Genomic DNA, 14,161 nt, shown 5'->3' with positions numbered 1-14,161 from the left:
AGGCGCATGGCTGAGGTCACACCGGCAGAGCCCCAGGCCGAGGCAGAGCTGTGCCTGTGCAAGCCTGAGCGTCACAACTGTGTCACAGTGGTGTGTGACTAACAGTGCAGGACTGTTGAGAAGGGTCGTGCCAGTGACATTATTAATGGTGGAATTCCAGGCACGTGTTTGGATTACCTTTTCGTTTCAGCCCTTTCCTGTTGTTGAATCTTTCTAGCAGTAATTTTTTCCAATTACAGGACTGGTTAGGGTTTTTTTCCTGGAGACACTAGACCTTTAGTGTAGGTAGGAAAAGTGCCTGCAATATGATTTACACAGCCATATCCTCCAAGGAGCTGCTGCATAGTGTGGCCTTCAAAGCTCTGCAGAGTGCATACCACAGCCAGAGGATGTAGAACATCTCAAGGGTCCCTGCGGCTCTTTAAGTCTTTGAAATAAACTGTTCCTTCCACCATGAGAAGGAAAAAATACACATTTGATTGCCAAAGCTGTGCAAACATTCGTCCAAATAAGGCTGATCAGTTGTGTAAAACTGAAAAGGAAAGAGCAGCAGCTAGGAGAGAGTTTCTGCTTGCACAGAGAGCAGCCTGGTGTTTGCTTTAGGACTGTGAGAGCAGAAGGTGCAGCATTTGAAAAGCAGACCTGTTTTCAGGAGCACACAGCTTCTCCTTCGTGGGTGAAGGGGTAGAAGTATCACAGCATCACAGAATGTTGGGGGTTGGAAAGAACCTCCAGAGATCATCCAGTCCAAGCCCCCTGCCAGAGCAGGAGTGCCCAGGACGGGTCACACGGGAGCACATCCAGGTGGGTTTGGAAAGTCTCCAGACAAGGAGACTCCACAACCTCTCTGTGCAGCCTGCTCCAGGGCTCTGGCACCCTCACCATACAGAAGTGTCTCCTTGAGTTGGGGTGGAGCCACCTGTGTTCCAGCTTGTACCTGTTGTCCCTTGTCCTGTCACTAAGCACCACCAAAGAGAACCTGGCACCTTCATCTTGACCCCTACCCCTCAGATGTTGACAGACCTTGATCAGATCTGCTCTGAGCCTTCTCTTCTTCAGACTAAACAACCCCAGATCTCTCAGCCTTACTTCACAGAAGAAGTGTTCCAGTCCTACAGTCATCCTGGTAGCTCTGTTGGACCCCCTGCAGCAGATCCCTGGTCAGAAGTGCTGGTCATGCTAGTTGTGGAGCAAAGTATCTCCATTTACTAGTACTGCCAAAACCATTTGATACTACCCAAAATGAGACTGAAAGTGGAAATCCTCAGCAGTTGTGGCAGTTTGCTGAAGTACTGTTCTTTCCCCAGTGTCTTATAGTTAGATCATACTCAGCTTGCACAAAGATGGGACAAAGGCAGCCTTGCCTATGGCAGAGGTGAAACCTATCATGCTATTTGTAACTGTAAACATTCAAATGGTTCCATCAGCAGTTCTCTGTGTGAAAGTCTCCTTTGCTAGAGGACTCTGCACAAATTTGCCCCCCTCCTAGTAGATGTGGCTCATGATGCTGTTCAGGCTCACCAAGTATCAGTCCTGCCTTTCTCCTGCTGTAAAGGAACTGACAATGGCAAGCAAACAGATTTAGAGTAATTGACTTACATATTACTAATTCCTTCTTGGTTGTCTCAAGTCTTTGTTAACCCTCAGTTTTATGTTTGCATTTCTTGCCTATATGGTCTTGCTTTCTTTCAGGGCCTCATTCTAGCTTCAAGTTTCTTCTTAGCACACTTGGTACTTGATTCTTTGCAGCATGAAATGTTGCTGCTCCAGGATACAGAGGAAAATTAAAGGAAAACAGTGAAATGATTTGTCAATGGTTACTTGTAAACTAGAAATAGAATCTAAAAGACATTGTTTGTGCTTGCCCACATCTGGCTAAATCAGACATTGAAAGAGAAGAGCTTTCAGAGTGAAGCTGAGTGCTTGGAAATAAGCTCTCAGGGTTTAAGGGATGCCACCAACAAGCTGCTTGAGGAGCAGTCTCTTTCTGTGTGTCCTGCAGACAATTTTTGCTCAGTCAGGGGTCAGTTATGATGTTTTATGATAAATAGTGATGGAAGCTTCTATTTCATTTTGATGAAGTCCTAAGCAGCATTTGCATGCTTCTTCATGTGCGTGACTGGGGTTAAACTGCTGCTTGAAAGGACATCTTGGGCAACATCATCACTCCTCAAGTGTAGTTTCCTGTCGTCTCCATAACTGGCCAGTCAAGACAGTACAACGAATACAGCATGCCTGTGAATGTAGAATGTTCTTGCATGCAGTCAAGACCTTCTTTGCCATCTGTGGGCCAACCTCCTGCATACTCTTGAAGTTTTTCTGCAGTAGAATTCTGTGAGACAGAGGCTGCTACGCTTCCCTCTCAAGCAAAAATGGAGGTTGTAAACTTCTTTCTAGACAAGGCCCTGAGCACGTAATGGATAGGAGGTCAGAACAATGCCCATCGGTGTGGTCTCTGCAGGAGTGGCTCTTTGGACTGCTGCCTCATCTGAGTACTGTGGCATGAAATGTTGCTGTCCCCTAGGCGGCTGAAAACCCAAAGCACTTGTCACGCACGTGGAGGATACGAGGGGAGAAATTATTGCCTGCAGACATTTTATGAAGGGCTGGGGCTTGCCGTGCCTTTGCAGCAAACTTGTGAAGGGTTCTTAACAACTCTGTGACTTAGAGTAAGAGTTCAGCTGAGAGGGGATTTTCCCTTTTAAAAAATTACAAAAACTGGAGGCTTGCTGTTCTAAAAGAGGACCATGTTATCTGAGCAGCATGGAAACCTATCATCTGCATGATGCTTTTGTGTCTGCACAGAGCACGTCATTGTCTAGGACTTTGTCCCAACGGGAGACAAATCATTGGGAGTGTTACACGGGTATAATCTCCTACAGGAACACTTCTATTAGAGGAGCAGAAGTTCTTGCTTACTTTAGCTTAGCACTCTTTTCATGTGATGCAAACAGCCCTAAAAAGGCTTTGTGGGATTGGAATCAGAACATCCTGGTATAATATTCTAGTTGTATTACTTCAGATGTACAACAAAAATGTACCCAGGCCATTCTTTTGTGAGGAGAAGACTGAGTCCTGCAACCTCATCTACATGGTCAGCAAAAAGGAGTGATTGAAAAAGCTTGCTGTGCTCCACCAAATGAGTAGTTGGGAATGACAGACTTGAGAGAGAGTAATCCATGGCTAAGGAAGAAAATCACTACCTAGTGGGTAGGAGGAAAAAAGGTGTAAAAGATGGCTGTTTTCAACTGAGGAAGCCCTAGAATTATATTTACATGTCTCTAGAAAAAGGAAGATCCATTTAATTACATGTAGGCATTGTTTTCATAAAGCACAGACATATGAAGAGAAATACCCAAATGTGAAATAAATAGCAGGCTGAAACCTCAGCATTGGACACTGGGAAAGAAAAAAAGTAGTTATGAGCTCTCCATGCTTCCAGGCCTCCTGCCTCAGGACCCAGTCCTTCTCATTCCAATAATCTTAACCAGCTGCATGCCGAGGTAATGCACCACAGGTGCAAGCTGCAGTCACTTCAGTGGGTTTATCAACAGCTGAAAACAGCAAATGGTAGAGGTGTTGCCATCCAGAACAGTTTGTGCCACTCAGATGTTTTGCTAAGGTGAGGGGTGGAGGGGATGCTATCTCAACCAGCAGCCACATGTGCCTTAAAGACTGCCATCTCAGAGTGTCTCATCTCCACATGAAATGTCAGCCAGCTGCTGCTCTTCTGGCACTGAGCTGCCTGTGCCTGTCTTCTCTTCAGAGAAGTTTCCAAGTGATCAGTGCTCTCCTAGGGGCACAGCCCTGCTTACCTGGAATTTTGTGTCTCCATGGCAGGCTTGTTCTTTACAGGTGGTGCCTCCTTGTAGTGCTGCCCACTTTGGAGGGCACCTTGGTTCAACACAGCCTTTCAGCAGGCTGCCACTGACCAGCAGCACCACAGGATGCTATTTGAGTGTCTAAATGACAGTGACTGTGTCACACCAAAGCCAACTGCTCGCTTATTTCCTTCTCAGGTTTCAGAACTTTCAGTCACACAGAGAAACCACAATGCCTTGTTTGCTTCAGAACACAGAGGGAGAAGGTTTACTCTTTAAGATGGGCTGCTTGGACACAAACTGTCCCTCAAACTGAAACAGATAGGACTGGGGATTTCCAATATCTGGCTTATCAGAATGAGTCTAAGTTGTCCTGGGATTGCTTCAAGTCAATCCTCCATGAGGGTTAGTTTATACATATACACAAAATGTATTACAAGAGGTTTGAGTTTATTTCTTATCTGTCATTTTTCTGTATCAAAGCCACAAGTTCTGAAGTGTGTTTTCAGTGGCCAAGCTTATGGCTTTGCATCACTTACTTGTGGAACCACTCCTCCAATCCTGCCTCCAGTGTTGGTGTCATCAGCAGAAGAGGACACTCAGTGGAGTGAGTCCAGAGGAGGCCACAAAGATGATCCAAGGGCTCGAGCACCTCTGCTGTGAGGACAGGCTGAGGGAGCTGGGAGTCTTCAGCCCAGAGAAGAGAAGGCTCCAAGGGGACCTTAGAACTGTCTGCCAATAGCTGAAGGGATCCTGCAGGAAGGCTGCAGAGGCACTTTTAATCAGTGTGTCTAGAGACAGGACAAGGGGGAATGATTTGAAGCTGAGGCAGAGCAGAGTTAGACTGGAGCTGAGGAAAAATTTCTTCAGTCCATGCATGGTGAGACTCTGGAGCAGGCTGCCCGGGGAGGCTGTGGCTGCCTGCTCCCTGGAGGTGTTGAAGTCCAGGTTGGATGAGGTCTTGAGCAGCTGAGTCTAGCTGCGAGGTGTCCTTGCCCATGTTGGGGAGGTTGGAGGAGATGAGCTCTGAAGTCTCTTCCAACCTGAGCCATTCTAGGAGTCTATGATTTATTACAGGCATTACTGGGAAGCATTAGTGGAGCAGCTTGGGCAGACCTTCATCATGGCACAGGAATGATTCCCCCTCAGGTCCTGGTTAGCCAGAGATAAGACGTGAAAATGGAGGTTGACCAGCACCAGCAGTGCTGAATACATTGGAAGAAGCCCAGAGGTGACTCCAGATGGGCTGTGCTGTCACCCTTCCACTCCCAGTTTCATCAGAGACTGCAAATACTGGGGTTTCCTGCAGGCCAAGTTGATTATACCATTTATAATGATTACTCTCATCCACATCTTGTCTTTCTTGCTGGCAGATACTTCTGATTACTTTTTTCACTGAAATTAATCCTCAAGTTCCCATTCATAATTCTAATGTTGTGTTCCTCCAATGAAAGCCACCAGTAGTGGAGTGAACACGAATTTGTGCCTCTTCTTTTTATTTCTTTTCCCTGCTTGGTCACCTTTCATTTATCTTCTCCTCCTCCCTTGACTTCCTTTTCCTAATACATTATTTTACAGAGAATCTGCTCTTTTTTCAGGAGTCCTCTCTGTTTTCTTTCCTGACTTTTTGGTGGTTTTTTTTTCAATGGAAAACTATTTTTTTCTCAAGTGCTGCTGATGTCAACGTGAGATGCACTTGTTTTCATCTGGCCAGCAAAACAAATGCTGGTTAGTATTTTTGCTGAGCTGGCAGGCTGGCAGTCTCTTCCAGTGTCAGGAGAGAGCAAACACCACTTGTAATAACAGATGCATTATGGTCACCCTGACTTTAGAGTGAAAAGGAGGAACCATACTTCAGCTGGAAAGAGCTGTCCATGTAATTACCATTCCAGCTGCAAATAAATATATCCCAGCAGTGGTCAGGAGAGGAAGTCTTGCTGTACAGCCTGTATGTCCTCCAGGCAGAATAGACAGCAGTGAGCTCAACCTGCTTCCTGCTGGCTGTCAGCTCTCCAGAGAACCATCAAAGAGCAGGTAGAAGTTGCCCTTAGGTCACAGTAATGCCCTCTGCATTTGACAGTGTGGGGCTCTGTAGTTGCTCTCTTAAAGGCTGCATGAAGAGTTGCTCTGATTACAGGACAGAAAAGCAACAGGAGATGTGAATCAGAGAATTACAGAACCTTAGAGGTTGGAAGGGACCCCCAGAAGTCATCAAGTCAAGCGCCCCATGCCAAGCAGGATCACCTACTGAAGTGATAACCAGTTGGGATGTACTTATTTGTTCAGAAAATATGTTTAAAAGCTGCCATGGGGCTTCATGGCAAGAAGGGAGCTCATGGTCCTTAAGTGAGGTCCAGGTTACTGTATATCATTGCAGTGGTGTCAGGAGAAGCTTTTAATCAGTGTGGTGCTACTTGCAGATGTTAAATTGTGAAGCCAGAGGGAGGGAAAGCAGGGTTTTAGGCACACAAGTGCTGCTTGCGTTTGAATCATAGAATCAACCAGGTTGGAAAGTTGCTTGGCAGAGAGGGATCTGAGGGTGCTGGTCTACAGGTGACTGAGCCAGTGGAGTGTTCAGACAGCCAAGAAGGCCACCAGCATCCTAGCTTGTATGGCCAGAAGGACCAGGGAAGTGACCTTAACCCTGTGCTTGGTACTGGTGAGGTCACCCCTCAACTGTGTTCAGTTTTGAGTCCCTCACTGCAAGAACGACATTGAAGTACTGAAGCTTGTCCAGAGAAGGTCAGTGAGGCCAGTGAGAGGTCTTGAAAACAAGTCCTGTGAGGAACAGCTGAGGAACTGGGATTCTTCAGCCTGGAGGAGAGGAAGCTGAAGGAAGACCTTACTGCTCTGTACACCTGCCTGAAAAAATGTTGTGGTGAGGTGGGGGCAGGCCTCTTCTTCCAAGTAGCAAGTAACGGGACAAGAGGAATGGCTTCAAGTTGCACCAGGGGAGGTTTAGATTGGATATTAGGGAAAATTTAATCACCAAAAGGGTCAGGTGGCACTGAAACAGGCTGCCTAGGGAAGTCGTGGAGACTTCATCCCTGGAGGTGTTTTAACGCTATCTAGATGAGGTACTTGGAGATACGGTTTCAGAGTGGTGTAGAAGGAGTTGTTAGGTTCTGGTTGTACTCAGTGATCTCCAGGTCTTTCCTAAGCAGGCAATTCTCTGAGTCCATGACTAAAGGAAGGCAAAGTAATGGAGCTTTTGCACCCAGGAGTGGAAAGCAGTAGGACCTGACAAGTCTGCAGAGGAGCTCTTCTTGCTTTGACCTCCTCATCCTTTGAATAGTTTTTCTTTCTTTCAGTGGAAAGTGTTGGCTTCCTTTCCCACCTTGTTTATTTTTCTCTTTTCTCTCGGTGAAAACATGTTTCCTTCCAGAAACGCACTCTGCCTGCCTGCCTGCCTGCTGGCAGGAGCTTCCCGCTGCCCCTAACACCTCTCACGCTAACCTGGGCTAACTCTAATGTGCCCATGTGCTTCTCACAGCTTGTCCCAATGCCAGCTGAAGGTCACTGCACCCAAGTCCCACCAACATGTGCTGGAATGACCTGGCTGAGTGTCTCCCTTTAAGGCAGTAGTTCTTCTGGATGATTCACAGGGACTGCATTTTTTGCTGCTGTTTCGGTACTAAAGACACTATTTTGATGACTCTTAGAAGCAAATCCCACAGTACTCACTCAGCAAAACTTCTGTTGACTTCAGTGACCTTTCCTGAGCAAAAAATGGCTTCAGCATTTGGCTGGAAATAAGCTCCCTGAAATGTGCATTTTTTGCAAAGCATGGGCAAGGTGTGTTGATTTTATTTGCTCCTGAAAATGACATCTGCCCATGACTTGGTCATCAGCTTCCCGAACCAAGAAACCCCCTCCCCATTGCTGAACCTAAATGGCCTTTAGGCATCTGATTTCCCCAAAGAATGCCAGGACCAAAATTCCTTTCTAAAGTGTTTGTGAACTGGAAAAAATGTGTGTTCTGGTTTCTGGCACATCTGTAAGCAAAGGTTGGCTGCTTTTCCTCTGCTTACTTTAATGATCATAATAGCTTTCCGTTACTTTTTGATGCCTATTAATAGCTTACCAGCAGGGAATCACAGTCAAAGAAAGGCTGACAAAATTCTGACTCAGGTGTAGCAAATAGTGAGTTGGGTGAGCAGATTTCTATGGCTTAGCAAAATGGAAGGTGCTGGTGGTGGGTCTGGACATGTTACTGTGATAGACTCAGCAGTGGTGTGTGGGTTCATTACTACAAGGCCAGGCTGGATGTGGCTGTGAGCAACCTGATATAGTGTGAGCTGTCCCTGCCCGTGGCAAGAGAGTTGGAACTAGATGGTCCTTGAGGTCCTTTCCAGCCCTGGCAATTCTGTGATTCTATGATGACATGTACCCAAAAGGGAAGATAAAACTGGACACCTAGCTCCTGCTTCAGTTCTGGAGGCACCTGTTTCTGCTGAGTGGCAGAAAGATGTGTGACAGCTGCTCACCTCCTCATTCACAACTGGAGATGCCTTCTGGCTACAGCTGGAGAAGTGAAGGAGGTAGGCTAAATTGAGGGCTAAAATTTGTCCAGGTTTAATACTAAAGCTCTTGCTTAGTGCAAAATAAAATGGATTTTTTTGGGTGCTCCTTAGCACTGTGACAGGACACAAGGTCCACCCAGCTCCTCTGTCAAAGCACACATAGTGTGGTGCTTTGAAGGGAGCAGATACAGGCATAACAGCACACGAGCTGCAATGGAAACATTCTGGCTGCCCGGATCTTGGCTTTTTTACTTGTGCAGGTGGATGAGGAAAGGTTATTTACCCACAGCTGACATCCCTGTCCTTGCCATGTGGGAAACAAGAAGTGCTGAGAATCAGAGGATGTTAGGGGTTGGAAGGGATCTCCACAGATCAAGTCCAACCCCTCTGCCAGAGCAGGACCGTAGAATCTAGTACAGGTCACAGAGCAATGCATCCCATGGAGACCTTGCTGAAAGACCTCATGCTTTGTATATATATATTTATAATCTGTATTTGGTTTTCTTTTTCATTTTTATTTCTTAGTTTCCTCCTTATTTCCTCATTTTTTCCTCTTAGGTGTGATTTGCTCTTTTTCAGCCAGCACAGTAAGCTAGTGAAGATGTCTGGTTACTACTCCAAGCAGAAATGACAGAGGGTTGGCCACGAACAGGTTGATTTCAATGAAAACACTACAGGCCAGTTTTCTTTTTTCTTTCTTTCTTTTTTATTTTTAATCTCCCTTCTCCCCCATCTCCCTTCTTTCCTTTCCATCTCCTATTTTCCCCCATCTTTCTTCTTTCTATCTCCTTCCTTTTCTCCCATCTTCCTCTTTTCATTTCCAACCTTTTTCTCTTCCATCTCCAACCTTTTTCTTCATTTTTTCACAATATCTGCCCCTTTTGTACCCCACACAGCACTTTCCCCTTTTTTCCCCCAAACTCAGAGCACCTGGATTCTCTTGCAGTCTCCTCCCAGCCCAGGTGTGACCACTTTGCTCTTTCTGCCCACTCCCCCTTATAATCGGCCCCAGGAAAGGCTGGAGCTCCAAACTGTGTCTGCCTGGGCAGAGGATCCTGCTCCTGTCGTCACTGGTGAGTCCCCATGGTGTGCACTGGGTGAATGGTAGTGGGACAAAGGCTGGGGGGGCCTGGTGGCCCCCCCCAGTTAGGCAGGAAGAGGCTGGATCAGGACAGTGGCACTTGTTTGGCTAGTGTGAAGAGTAACTGCTGAAGTTCAGGCTTCTGCTGGCTAAGCACCTAGCCCAGGAAGCGCCTTCCAATGTCACAGGTCATGCAGAGGCTGTACGGCCAGACAGGCAGTGCTGCCTGCAGCAAGACTTCTTTAAATGGCTTCTGCTCCATGTCCTGTGGCTTCTGCTGAACTTACTGCTCTTCTTTTGCTGATCCCATAGGAAGCTGATACATCATCAGTCATCCTTTCTCTCTTAAAATACATCTTTAGGTGATGCCTAATGTCCCTTCCAACCTAACCCATGCTATGGCATTGCTCTTTTCCTGTCTTGCTTCTTGTAACTGATTTCTGCACTGCAATTGATGTACTGCATTTATCACAGTATCACAGTATCACAGTATCACAGTATCACCAAGGTTGGAAGAGACCTCACAGATCATCAAGTCCAACCCTTTACCACAGTGCCCAAGGCTAGACCATGGCACCAAGTGCCACATCCAACCTTGCCTTGAACTGCCCCAGGGACGACGACTCCACCACCTCCCCAGGCAGCCCATTCCAGTGTCCAATGACTCTCTCAGTGAAGAACTTTCTCCTCACCTCGAGCCGAAATTTCCCCTGGCGCAGCCTGAGGCTGTGTCCTCTTGTTCTGGAGCTGGCCACCTGAGAGAAGAGAGCAACCTCCTCCTGGCCACAACCACCCCTCAGGTAGTTGTAGACAGCAATAAGGTCACCCCTGAGCCTCCTCTTCTCCAGGCTAAACAACCCCAGCTCCCTAAGCCTCTCCTCGTAGGGCTTGTGCTCAAGGCCTCTCACCAGCCTCGTCGCCCTTCTCTGGACACGCTCAAGCATCTCAGTGTCCTTCCTAAACTGGGGGGCCCAGAACTGAACGCAGTACTCGAGGTGTGGTCTGACCAGTGCAGAGTACAGGGGCAGAATGACCTCCCTGCTCCTGCTGACCACACCACTCCTGATACAAGCCAGGATGCCACTGGCTCTCTTGGCCACCTGGGCACACTGCTGGCTCATGTTCAGGCGGGTATCAATCAGTACCCCCAGATCCCTCTCTGTCTGGCTGCTCTCCAGCCACTCCGACCCCAGCCTGTATCTCTGCATGGGGTTGTTGTTTAACTGCCTTCTGGGGGGTCCATTTTCTATAAAGGGACTGACAAATGCAAATGTTACTTTGATGTTTTCCCCTCTGTGACAATTCCCATATGGGTTAGGAATGAGGAGCTGAGGAGAAAGGAAACAATTCTTTAAGTAATGATTGCTTGCTACTGCTGGAAAACCTAAAGGTTCCTCAAGGGACCTCAGAGTATGTCTGCTCCAACCTCCTCACTATGGGCAGGGACACCTCTCAACTAGACTCAGCTGCTCAAGGCCTCATCCATCCTGGCCTTCAACAGTCCCAGGCAGGAGACAGCCACAGCCTCCCCGGGCAGCCTGTTACAGAGTCTTTCCACCCTCACACTGGAGAACTTCCTCAGCTCCAGTCTAACCCTGCTCTCCCTCAGCTTCAAACCGTTCCTTTGTTGTTTTGGCTGATAGACTCCTTCATCAGTACCTTGTGCTTGCTGATTTGGCAGATTGCTTTGGTAAGATCTCTAGCTGGATGTTCATGTGGGCAAATATATTCTCTGGAGCCTACTGAAATCTGTGCCAGTAAGCAATTAAAGTGAGTGAAGATCTCAGCGGTGGAAAGCAACAAAGCCTGTAAATGCGAATGTTAGCTGGAGGCTTTCAGCACTTAATCTGCATAGTCATCTGCCAGGATTGAATATATTTTGCAAACAAATAAATATACTTGCAATGAGACAAGCTCACATTTAAGGCTTCCTGCTGAACAGGATCCCATAATTGTCACCTAATTGCCAAACAAGCTATGTTACATGGGAAGGAGGTTGGCTTTGGGATACGATTCCAGTAATTTTGGCTGTGCTGTTGATGGCTGGTCCACAGCCAGTGACATTCACTCCCTTGATCGAAGGGACTCGGGATCAGCTCTCTGCAAGAATCACGGATTTCTTCCGTGCTTCTCCAGAGGAAGCTGCCAATCATTCTTTTGCTGACTTTGAAGCTTCCTCCTTTTTTTAAAGCTATTGACTAACTCCCAGCTATTTAACATTCCTGAAGAAATTAGTAGTTTTCTCTAGTTGTCTCATCTTAATCACAGGTGAACTCGAAATGAGGAGTGTTGCAGCCATTGACACCTACTCAAGGAACCTCCTGATAAGTAGCAGGGAGCTGTCTGAAAAAAGTGTCTCTAGATGGTTCTCTGAAGGTTTAGTCCAGAAAAAGGAGCCCATGAAAAACAGCAGCCTTGAGCTTTAATGCTTATAGTCTTTTCAGGTCATGGGCCAAACTGCAGGCATGAGTCAGCTTCATCAGTTAAAATTGCAATATGTTGGCCTCAAGAAGAGAAAAGCAGTGTGAAGGAGCTGGTTCTGTTTTGTTCTGTTTTGGTTTTCCTCTGTCATTTTTGTAAAGCTAGAGAAGGTCTAATGTAAGTCTTGGTCAAAGAATTAAGGGTGGGTGAGCTGAAAAAAACACTACTTTGGAATTATGACTGAAGAGCAACAGTTCATTCTGTGCAGGCTGATCTGCAGAGCCGGGGCTGTGAGGAGAAGAGAGCAGGGGAAGTGCAGCAGTAACGAAGCCAGACCCTGGCTGCAGCTGAGCAGCTGCCAGCAAAGGGCAAATTAGCTATAGTCTCTTCCACATAAATGAAACTAGCTGGGGTGAAATAGCAATGGTCGCAGCTTGCTGTGCGCTCATTGTAGTCGCAGCAGAGTTGCACTGATGTGATTGTGACAAAAATTAGTCTCATGAATTTGGTATTCGCAGGTGGGAATTCTGATCCAGGCCTTGGAAAATCTGTACCATGTCCTGCTGAAAAGAGCTCAGCATTCATGCTTGGAGCCCAATTAAGGGTGTTAAGAAGTTTGAACCTTGCTTTGCAACCTGCTGTTGTTTTTCCTGGGAGCAGAAATCAAGGATTAACTTTAAGTGCTGCAGAAGCCTGCAGTAGACAGAAGGATTTATCAGTGGTCTTTTCTGCAAAAAGAAGTAAAAAATGCTTCAGGGGGGTTTATTTTTATTTGTTTCAACTGAAAGGTGGGAGATGCATGAAGGAGCAGGTGTGAGATTATAGACATTCTTCCTTTGCCTTATTTGCTTCCTTTGCTTTCCACTACAGACCTTTTGGCAGAGCCTTGTGCAGGCTGGCTCTGCACAAACTGGTCTTGCACAAACTGTTGCGGTAATGCCCTTTATTGTCTAAGGGCTTCCGTTGTCATTGTTTGGGATACCTTTGGCTAAGGTTCTTGGGGGGTAAATCAGCTTTTCTTTTGGAGAGGTTTTGGGTGACACATGACATCTCGCTCCTATTGCAGCAGTAGCTGGGCTGGAATGATGACAGATCTTGCACTCAGATTGTCTTCCACCTGGTTCTGAATACTCTAGGATGACAAATTGTGTTCTGACTTCCAGGCCCATAGTTTCAGCCCATAGTCCCCAGGATGCCTTCTGAACGGGCAGGTTGGGCTCTTCACACTCAATGGCTTCCTGGCAGTATTTCCAACAAATAATTAAGATGTTGAAAGCCTGAAAAACCCTGAAAACAAAATACCTGTCCTCAGATAGCTCTGCCAGATGAGCCTCAGGTTCCTTAAAGAAGGTATTTCCAAAAGCACAGTATTTAAACTGTGTCAGAGTAATAATCACAGAATGATCCAGAGATCATCCAGTCCAAGGCCCCTGCCAGCTTGTCCCTGTTATTCCATGTCCTGTCACTGAGCTCTACCAAACGGAGCCTGGCACCTTCATCTTGGCACCCACTCCTCAGATGTTGACAGACCTTGATCAGATCCCCTCTGAGCCTTCTCTTTTCCAGACTAAACAACCTCAGGGCTCACAGCCTTTTTTTATAGCAGAGGCATTCAAATCCTTTCATCATCCTTTTGGGTCTCCACTGGACCCTCTGCAACAGGTCGCTGTCTCTCTTGAACTGGGGAACCCAAAGCTAGACACAGTTTAGCAGGTGTGGCCTCAGCAGAGCAGAGGGAAGAAGAACCTCCCTAGCCCTGCTGGCCACACTTTTCCGGATGCCCCCCAGGATGTCATTGGCCGTCTTGGCCACAAGGGGGCACACTGCAGTCCATGCAGAACTTGCTGCCCACCACTACTCCAAGGTCCTTCTCCATGGAGCTGCTTTCCAGCGGGACAGATTCTAGTCTGTACTGATGCCTGCTGTTGTTCTTCCCCAGATGCAGGACCCTGCATTTGTCCTTAGAAAATGGGGTTTTGTAGTTCATGTGATTAATAGCATTCCTTTTTTTATCAAGGCTGTCTGGAGAGTAGAAGTAGCCTTTGCTTTAAATGTGGGTTTGTGTGCAAGCAACATTTAAAGAAGTGGTAAGATAATAAGTGAAGTTTCACTGTTGAGGAGCCAGCAGATCTCTATCTTTGGCTTGCAATGATTGAGTTCCATGTCCCAGTGGGAATTTTTTATTTCTTCTAAAAGACTGCAAGTGAAAGCTGCTGGTGTAAACACAGAAGAGCTGATGCCATTGGATTTGGCTCTGCTCCATGTGCCAGCAGTACCTGCTGCAGCCTGTGAAAGTGTTGGTCAGCAGAGTCTGA

At 46.9% G+C, this 14,161-nt stretch overlaps 1 long non-coding RNA gene across 3 annotated transcripts in view; it reads left to right on the top strand.

Moving 5' to 3' along the window:
• The first annotated feature begins 8,907 nt into the window (after positions 1-8,907).
• LOC135177527 (uncharacterized) overlaps positions 8,908-14,161 on the top strand; it is a 70,788-nt gene continuing 65,534 nt past the window's right edge. For all 3 annotated transcript variants that reach the window (XR_010303091.1, XR_010303090.1, XR_010303088.1), the window contains exons 1-2: positions 8,908-8,996; positions 9,291-9,417. This is a non-coding gene — a long non-coding RNA (uncharacterized LOC135177527). The remainder of the gene's footprint in view (positions 8,997-9,290; positions 9,418-14,161) is intronic.

This window comes from Pogoniulus pusillus, chromosome 1, assembly GCF_015220805.1.
Source record: "Pogoniulus pusillus isolate bPogPus1 chromosome 1, bPogPus1.pri, whole genome shotgun sequence".
NCBI lineage: Eukaryota > Metazoa > Chordata > Aves > Piciformes > Lybiidae > Pogoniulus > Pogoniulus pusillus.
This window is presented reverse-complemented; position numbering and strand designations above follow the sequence as displayed.